Source organism: Gordionus sp. m RMFG-2023, chromosome 1 (assembly GCF_954871325.1).
Source record: "Gordionus sp. m RMFG-2023 chromosome 1, tfGorSpeb1-WG-v2, whole genome shotgun sequence".
Taxonomy (NCBI): Eukaryota; Metazoa; Nematomorpha; class Gordioida; order Chordodea; family Parachordodidae; genus Gordionus; species Gordionus sp. m RMFG-2023.
Window position 1 is genome coordinate 16,588,120 of NC_088775.1, and position 10,876 is coordinate 16,598,995.

A 10,876-nucleotide genomic window follows, 5' to 3' on the forward strand; every position below is an offset into this window, starting at 1 on the left:
CAAATCAGATTTTTTTTAAAAAAATTAAAAACGCTCTAAATAAGTTTAGTTGGAAAATAGTTAACCAAATAAACGCGTTCCTGAACGAAGTTCGTTTTTTTAAAAAAAAAACAATATCCTTTTATTTTTAATAAGCTCTGAAAATGAAGGCGTTCCTTTTTTGACGAATGCTTCCGTGTTTTAAGTTCGTTCAATTTTAATAAATCTTCACATTTTTATTTATTTGAAAATAAAAAAATTCAAATATTAACCCGAATTTTTTAAGAAAGAGGGTTATTTTTTATTCTGTTTCCTTCATCACGTTTGTATTTTTTAACCCGCTACTATTTCTGTCCTGTATTATAGTTTATTAATTTAAATATTCTTATTTATATTTTATAGATTATAGTAAGAATGAATTTTGTTATTTCATCATCATCTAATTCTGATTATCAAGGCCCAAATATAATAAATACTTTACAGTAACATCCTATATTCAAGAAACTAATCCTATCTTTACCAAGTGTAAATGTGTCCAAAAAATGGATTATAATATTTATTATTTTATATAATATAACTATATGTAGCCTGTTAATAATTTATTTTAAATTGTTGCATTTTATAGGCTTAGAAATCATTATGATTATTATAATAGATGCATAAAGTAAAAATCATTAAATGCTATACATTATATACCTAGTATAAAATAGTTAATTCGAATTTATTTTTCGTATGAGTCAAATTAAAACTATTGTGTTGAAAAAATATAAGGTATTTATTAAATTAAATACTAATTAAAATTTTTAAAAAATTTGTTTTTAAAGTTTTGCACAAATGTGAATGCGTTAGCGTTAAACGCAAAAGAGAACAAACGCGAACGTTAATTAAGAAATTTTAGAGCACTATAAAATAGTAAAAATATTATGTCGTGTTCGTTTTAAAATTTGAAAATTGATTTAACTGAAAAATATGTCAGTGCATGTGTAAAAATACCTATCCTTTAATTTCAGACGATTTGGTCTGAGAAATTGAATTATATACACATTAAAATGACGCGGGTGGATTAAAATTATATTGTATATATTGCCAATTCATTTTTTAAATGCATTTAAAAGTGTCCATGCATAAGAGTCCGCTGTAGCACAATTTTATGGTTTAACGTCAATTAAATGGTAATAATATGTATTTATATAATGATAAATAATACAATTGGTTGAGGTGCACTACAAAATGGCGCTACATTTGACCCCTTTGCATTTTTATGAATTGACAATCTAGTAGTGTATATACATTATTGCTAAACTATAAATCAGCAACAATTATACGTCTTGATTGATTACTCGAATATTATATGTTTACAATATACTTTATGGTTAGTAGGAATTAGGTGCAAAATTATATTTTATATTTATTATATATTTTTTTAAACAATTTTACCGTTATTTCCATCCACCTTAAAGTAATCGTTTACCTCTAAAGAATATACAATACGTGACATATCGCAAGCTCCGCAAAGCGCTCTAGCCTGTAAACAATTAAATGTTATTCGAAAAATTTAGAGGTAAAAAAATAATTTTATATCTTTTTAATTATAATGTTCTCAAATTTCATGGGAGGTAAAAACTATCTCACAATTATTTTCTAAAAATAATTTTTAAAAAATATATTAATTTTGATATACTATACTTACATCTGCGATGTCTATACATGCCAAGGTTTTCTCTTCAAGGGAAAAATTGAAGGATTTCCTGTTAAATCCAATATCAATCACAGTATCTACCTTGGGATTCAATGCACCTTTTAAGGGTGGTTTTAGCTTGATTCTATTATTTGTGGCAGAATTTTTAGAAGATACCGGGCTTATTTTTAGTCCACTTCCACAAAAATCTATACTGACTCGAACCCAAAATATCTTCAATAACTTATATTTACGTCGTTTGACTTTCGAATGATATTTTTTAAAAGAAAGAGGATTAGTATAAAATTTGCTTAAGTGTATCATGGGTCTATTAAATAAAAAATTATTTTCTTTTTAAAAAAAAAAATCAAATCAAAACGTGGAGACAAATTAATGTTAAATAATAGAGGTTTTGATATGTTTTCAATAACCTTTTTCAAAAAAAAATACATAACTTACGACTATAGAAACTCCTATATTTAACCAGAGAGCAAAATTTTTAAAACAGAATCAGTAGAGTCAGGACTTTTAAAAATCCTTAATCCAGAATCTTAAAGTAGAGAGACGATTTTGAAAACTCTTGTTAAGTAAAAATTTGAGAATTTTTTTTAGAGCATTTAAATTACATAACGACACTCAGTATTGCCAATTACTAAAGAATCTAGTCTCTGATTAACAACGATTTTCATACATCCATATAATATAATATAACCTCGTAATTTTGATCACTATCATATGCCAAATTTTAATGTATAATCATTCCTATATTGATTATATTAATATTAATAATATTTTGACATTTTAAAATTTACTCCTTTAAGATTCGATTAATAAAATATTCACGTTAAGTGAATAGCTCTTTCCTCAATACCTCCTATTACCTTAACGAAATTAGCTACATTTATTGCTTTAAAAAAAAGCCTTACTAAAAGTTTTATATAACCAATTTTTGATATTTTTAGAAATCAATTTTTTTTCGTTCAATTAAATTTCAAAAATATAAAAATGTGGTTCTAATTTCTTTTAAAATATTATTTAAAAAATTAATAAAATTTCTTCTAGTAAATATCATATTGGTTTGATATGTCTTGGACAAATAAAATTAAGTATCATGAAAAGCTTAAAAAAAAAACTCCTGTTTTTGAGGATTCTCAGCAAAATCTTCATTTTTAAAAAAAATCAGATCAAAAATTCCTGAAAAAGTTTTATTGAAGAGGATTTTAAACTCTGAGGCAAATGATTTGAATCTAACAAAGAACAAGTCAAAATTTTTATTTTTTTAGAAAAAACGAACTCTAAATGTTATGAATCATTTTAATTTTCTAAAGCTAATCGATGGTCCTAATTTTTAGTGAGATAATAAATTTGAGACGATTATTAGATTTAGAAATTCGGACATATCCCTGCCCCGCCCGGATCATCTAAAGTTAGGTCATATAAGTAAGGACCTAATTCTATCTCAAATTTTATTTTTTTTTAAAAAAAATCAAAATGAATAATGCAAACATTATAAATCAAATTAAATAAATAAACTTTTTGGGGAAATGTTTTTGGAGAGTATACCGCTTCTATATACATTGACAAAAAATTTATAGATTGTCATGGTAGGAGATGCCAAAAATAGAGCGACATCCGTAATGACTACTCTGCCATCTCTACGCATTTTTATTGGAATAATATTCGTAACTTGTTTATCCAATTTATATATTAACGCGGTCGAGTTGTTTACAAATCCTGTCTTGTTTAGAAATATCTTTATTTTTTTAAAAAATAATGAATAAATAGTAAAGCAATATATGAGGGAGAAGGAGGGGGGAGGAAAAGAACCACAAAAAAAACTCACTTTTCCTAAGTTCCAACCTTCCAAACTATTATTTGTCTTTGCCTGAGTATCCTCAGAAAGGGTTATCTTAAATTCGACCGTTTCATAAGTCGAGTTGATTCTCCAAGTTGTGTTTGTCGACTCAGAATAGTGTTCACTGTAATTCCATACGGTTTTATCAGAGTATAGATTATCACGGAATTTGTCATTAACTATTCCATCTATAGGTATTACTGTTGTTTCTTTGATAGTAGCAAGTATACCATTGATCGCATGACAAGTGTGTCTATTTGACAATGAAAATATTATCGAGAGAAGAATAAATTGTGATACGAAGAACCAGTTTTTTTTTCTGAATTTGATTAAGAGATGCAAGTTTCGAAGAATCTTCGGCATATAAAAAAGTGCAGAATATATATAAACTAATGCTGTTATATAATATATGTATTTAAATATGATTATCTTATCTTCCTATTTTATGCTATCACCAATAATGGGAGAGTTTAAAATTTGATAAAGAAATATATTCGAAGGATGGTCAACTCTATTACATCACCTTAGCCGATAAACAGACCCATAAAAAAATTCCCTTTAGGTCTGATATAAAATCTACACACATTTTGTCTGAACCTATACTTAGAATAAATTGGGGGAAAATATTCAGATGATCTGCTTGATTTACTCAAAACTCAAATAATGGGTAGGGTTAAGTAAAAAAAGAGTGTAATATTACCGTTAAAGATGCTATTTTATAGTATAATAAGTTTAAAAAAAAGAATAATAAATATTATGGTGTAGATAAAATGGGAATTGTCATAAGAATCTCATACATCACTTAGGAGTAACAATGATCAGCGTGCCTTAATTTAATTAGTATTCTTATTGGTGCAGAACCCATTTATTTTAGCATGCATGCTTAAATCTAATAAACATCTTCTAATATAACTAGAATATGGCCTACTTACCCACTCTCTTTTTATTAAATTCATCGAATTATTCATAAGCAGAGGCGGTTTAAATCAAAATCTTGCCCCCTCTACAATGTATATAGAGTTCCTATCCATAATTTATTATCCTATGCTTCTTGTATCAATCTGGCATAGGTCCCCCCCGCGTCACGAGAATTGCAGGGGCTGAATCTCTACCAACAAGCGATAAAAAGTTTAGTTCTCAAAATATTTATTTTAATTAAATGAAGAGTTATTATTACCTGAAACATTTCTGGTAAGGTATGTATTATGTGAGGAATATATGAGTAATAACTAAAATCATTAAAAAAGCAAATAATTAATTAATAAATAATAATAATGATAATAATGATAATAAATTAAATTGCGAACATTCACATAATTAAGGAATTATGACAACGATTAACAGAAATGATATCACGTAAATTATGCTTAAATAATATTAATAATTTAAAACGTATATTATATATATACATTAATTGTAAATTCCAACTATACCACCATATTTTTTTTTCTCCACTTTCGGCTTTACTACTCGAAGTGGAATGCAGATTGTAATTACTATATTAAAAAATTGAACTATAGAAAACATTTCTTAAAGCATCATGATTAAATATATTGTTAATAAAGATATTATTTAGTGATCAACGAGAAGAAAAAGAAGTTTATAAGAATAAAGAAATATCGTCATTTGAGTTTGAACATTATTCTTCAAGTTTATAGACTTTAATATTCATAATGATTATACATATTTCATTCATTTATTAAGCCAATCAGCCTTTAATAAATAAGTGATTTAAGATAATCTTCTCATGTTTTTTATATATTAGAATTAATTTTATAGTAGGGGAAACCGGGGATCTTATGAGCCTGAGGTTTTTGCGAGCCTTGAGGTTTTCTTCTAGAGTATACAACTCATGGTTAATTTTTAAACCAAATGTATTATGCATATGCAGCTATAATTTTTTTAATATATGATCGCATATAAAATTTTTAAACACAATATATGATTTATATCCTCAAAAGTAACTTTTTTAAATCATGCAATTTATCAAATATAAAAAATAATAAAGGTTTTAATTATCCAATAACTATCTTTTATAAAAGATTAAACTCTAAAAAATGTTTAAACTATCATAAAATTAAATTTTAATGATATTGAGGCACTTTTCACAAGTTCATATGAGCTTTTTTGAGCGTTATTTTTAAAATTTAATTTTCCTTATTGAAATTTGAATATGGTAAGAAATCATATTAGAAAGAAGAAGCAACGAATAAATGATGAGATCATTAATAAATTTTGTTAAAATTCGTCGACCCTTTAAAGGAGAAAACAAGGTTATTTAACAGTAAAAATATAATAAATCAAGATGAATTAAACAACAAAATTAAAATTGTTTACATCAAGATAAATGTTCATAAAAGTGAAAAATATCATTTATCTAATAAATGCATCTAAAATGTTTTTGGGTCTTTGTCCCACGTAGCTATCTTTCACAAGGATTTTAATCTATTCTTTATGTTTAAATTATCAATAAATTTCACTCCTCATGGGAACCCTGAGTATAGCTCATCCTTTCCCAAATATTTTTTTCGGAAAAATTGCATAGTTTTATTAAAATATATTTTTATGTGTAGCATAAAAGTAAATAAATGGAATAAAATGAAGTATTTTATTCAATATTATCAAGTAGTTTTTTTAATTTTATCGACGTTTGCCTTTAAGATTCGCATGTTCCCCGGTTTCCCCTTTTAATTCATATAATATATTTACTAAAATCTTTTCTGTTTTATATATTATCTTTATTTTATATTTATGAAGGATGCCTGCTGCAAATAACGGGGAATAATAAATGGCGGGGAATCAAAGATTGCAATATCTTTAAAGATTATTAGAAAAAAAAAATAAGTTAACAAAATATTTATATAACTAAGAATTAAATAAAAGCTCTGGTATATTTGTATAATTTCAAAATATAAAATCCAATGTTAGCTTAATATTTTTCGCATCAATGTAAACATTTGCTCAAATAATCAAGAATCTCACTTAAATTAGTTTTCTTCCAATAATTTTCTTTCCAGTGACATCATTATTCTAGATAATCCTTCCCAGTATTTACTCACAGTCTATTTTTTATTATTTTTGATTTGCTGAAAGTTTATACGCTATTCACTTACAAAAAAGATAAAGTGAGGATATATTCTTATGTTATATATAAGTTGGTGTATGAAGATTTATGCAAATTAAATCGGCATACGTTTCATATAGACATATCAAACAATGCAATTTGTATTGCATTTGGTAAAAGGTTCTCCATCCAACTTCCTTTCCTGGAATCGTGAATAAATTCTTCATTTTCACTTTCAGGCACTATGATGAATCAAATCATCTGAACTTTTTTTCATACCATAAGTAGATTGTCGTAAATTCTAGAAAATAATATTAGTTCATCTCGCAGCTTATCACTATCTACCTTTGCTAACAAAGAGACTCTTTTCAAATCCCCTTTAGTTTTACCTATCTATTTAATTTCATCAAAACTTCTAAAATGGAAATATTATGCATCAGTTATTAGATGTTGATTTGGAAATCTTTCTGTAAAACTAGTAACTATCTGATTGATGATATCATGATATACTTCATCTGTGAATTTCAAAGGGAGTCATTTGGACCCTCATCTGAATATTCCTCAAAACTTATCTCCTATTTACGACTAATTCTACTCTGTGGCATTTCAATTTTCATGATATGTATTCGGGTATCATCAAGTCGGCCAAATATTGATTGTTAGATAATGTCATATTTGTAGCTTTCATATGTATTGAGAGGATATTTATAGAATTAGAAGAAAATTTAGAAATATTCAAACCATTTTCCAGGAATATCTAAGTTTCTTGTTTGCAAATATATTGATAGAGATCCAAATATTTCAAAAATTTTATAATTTTAAATTTGCTTAGCATTTCTAATAAATCTTCGGATGGTTTTTGCATCAAAAGATTTATAGTCATAAATACAATATAAAGCACTTATTGTAGATATTGGAGTATCTCTTTCAATGCTCACCATCTTGTTTTTGTTTTCCCATTTTTTTGAAGTCTTTTTTAATTTTTTTGAACCAATAATCCGGGTATTCGCACTTGCTTCCTCCAAACTTCCATTCTTTTATAAGATTTAATAAATAAAATGTGGCAAGCCTATTAACTAATCCAATTAGATTTTCAGCTCCAAGATTATCACATGTGTCACAAATTGAAAAATGAAAAAAAAAATTTTTTTTTTTTTAATTTTATTTTTAAAAAATTTTTTTTTTAAATTTTTTTTTTTAAATTTTTTAATTTTAATTTAATAAATTCTTAATAAACGCTTGATTTTTATGTAAATTTATTATAAATAATAATAGATTTACACATTTGATTATTTTTATATTTATTAAATAAATTTTATATTATTTTGCATTTCATAAAAGTTGTCTAGTTTGTCATATTCCATTTTATAAAAATATATATTTCTCATTTTCAATATGAATTTCACACCACCCAAAAAAAGGGAGTTATTTATTCAAACGTATCATGATATTGACTCAAAAAATCCAAAAAAAAAACTAAAAAGATTTTGTCCGACCAGATTCATCGAAAGACAAGAGTCGGTGAAACTCTTTATTGAACTATATGATGTTGTCTTTGCAGCACTAGAATATGCTGAAAATCTTTTGCAGGCTATTATTAAGCCACAGTTTTTAATTTTAATTCAATGTGTTTATTTTTTATTTAATTATACATATGATTTTAGCAAAATGCTACAAAAAATTGATTTGGATTTAAGGGAGATTATGAATAGAGCAAAGGATATTGTTGAAATATTAACAAATATCAGAAAGAATGTGGATGAAAAATTTCATGAAATATATGAAAAAGTAAAGGAGATTGCTAATATGTTTGGAATTGAAATTTTTAAACCTAGAGTAGTCTCTAGACAATCCAATCGATCAAATATTTATGCATCTACGATTGAGGATTTTTATAAAATAAACATTTTTATTCCCCTTTATTGATACATTTTTATTTCAAATAAAAGAAAGATTTATTAGTCATAATTATATTTTAAAAAGCTTTTATTTACTTTTGCCGGTTGAGTCTAAACTGTTGATTACACTTGAAACACGAGAGGATATTAAAAAATGATTTAGTAGGTTCATATGTTAAGTTACTCTTGACAGAATAGGGTATTCTTTGAGATCAAAAAATTCTCTGCAGGCCTTTTCCATGTGTAATTGCATTTTAGATTCCCTGCCTAATATCAAAACATTATTAATTATTTTAGCTACCTTGCCAATTAGTACCTGCACTAATGAAAGGTCTTTTTCAACTTTAAAAAGGTTAAAAACCTATTTAAGAAACACAACCGGTGAAAAACGTTTAAATGGATTAGCCCTATTGAATATTTATAAGGAGATTATTTTAGATAAAAATTTGATTCTAGATGAATTAGCAAAATCTCAGAGAAAAGTAGATCTCTCTTTTTAAATTCAAATCAAAAAATAGCAATAAAATTTTATTAGTTTTAATATATAATCAATTTTTTTTGTAAAAAAAGTATTATTTATAAGATAATATCATCATATTTTTTTAAATACTATTGTTTGCATAAGAATTACACATATTTTATATAATTGTAAAAAATTACTTTTTTTTAAATAGAGTCTTTATGCATTATAATTTTTTATATTAAAATCTGTATTATATAAAATATCAACATTTTGAAATTATTTTAATTAATAAAAATATATACATGATTAAATAAAGGAATGTAAAATATATAATAAAATACCCTAAAATTTTGTTATATGAAAATATAAAACAATTTTAACAAATCCAAAAATATAAGCAATTAAGTGTTCAAAAAAAATGGAAAATTTGAAGGGCGAAGCCCCCCCCCCCAAAAAAAAATAATAACCCCCCCCCCATGATAAAATCCTGGCTACGCCACTGTTTCTATATAAACTAAATATTGCATATATATATATAAATTAAATATCTACTTGCAGCTATTTATTTTAAGACAATAATATGAACAAAGTGCTTCCCTATTTAATTTCTAATGGGTGCATATTATGCATTAATATAGGGAAATGGTTTTATATTTTGATCATTCAGGGATAATTTAAATCTAATTTCTATTTCTTTATAGCGCTTATAGTACTTATGATTCCATCAGAAAATTAAATTAATATTAAAAAATGTATAAATTTATAATATTTAAAAATTATTTTGTATTAATACATATTTAGATTTCATACCAATTTTTTTTTTAAAACTCTTTTTTTCTTTAATAATACCACCACCCACAAATTTCTTTCTCCACTAGGCTTACTGGTCAGTTCCTGCTATTATGTGAAATAAGTAAGGGTTTTGGTTAGGGAGAGAGGTAAAAATAAGTTAGGAGAAGTGTTAATCATAAAAGGAAAAGGTCCGATCAAAAAAGAAAAACTATCCAATCATAAAAGGAAATTTTCCCATTCAAAAAACGAAAATCGTTAATTTTTTAAATATTATTTTTCTTAAATTTTTTTTTATTATTCATTCTTATTTTATTTCTAACTTTTTGCGATTTCTTAAGTCATTTTTAATCCTTAAATATCATTTCTCAATTTATTTTTCTTCTCATTATTGATAATTCATTTTTGTGAACATTATTTTGACTCTAACTTTTTCAATCTATTTAAGTCATTTTAATCTTTATTTTTCTGATATTTTTTCAATTTTTTTCTTCTCATTTTTGATCATTCTTTTTTGTAATTATTTTTAATTTTCACTTAATTTTTATTTCTCATTGGCAGACTTTTTTTTATTAAAATTTTTTTGCATATCAAATTATTTAATTACAATTGCTAAATTAAATTAATTGTTTGGTTATAATGTACCTTTATAAAAAACAAAATATTCAGAAATATTAATTCCTATCATTTCCACAACCTTAACAACCTTTGGGAATCGCGCTTTATCATTTTTCAAGGAACTTGGCTCTCACATCCGCTTAAACTTACGGACGAACCTCGTGAAGACTTTTTCTTGAAACAGAGACTCGCCATAACTCACAAGGCTAATTGCATTCATGGGTAGCCTCATCCCCCAAGATAATTATATTTTTAACACTAATATATATATTGTGTGTTTTTTTTTTTAAATATATTTTTTTTTAAATTATGCGATTATGTGTAATGTAGTCTTTTAAATTTATAAATATATTAATTTGTATTATATATTTTAATATCTTTTTTAAAAAAAATATTGCATTTACCTAGAATATTTTCAAAAAAATAAATATATTATAACTACGTGGCTGATATTTTTAGCCAAGCTATATCCCGCCATTTATGAAAATTACGCCGTCGGCGCAAAATTATTTTAAAAATAATTTCCATACAT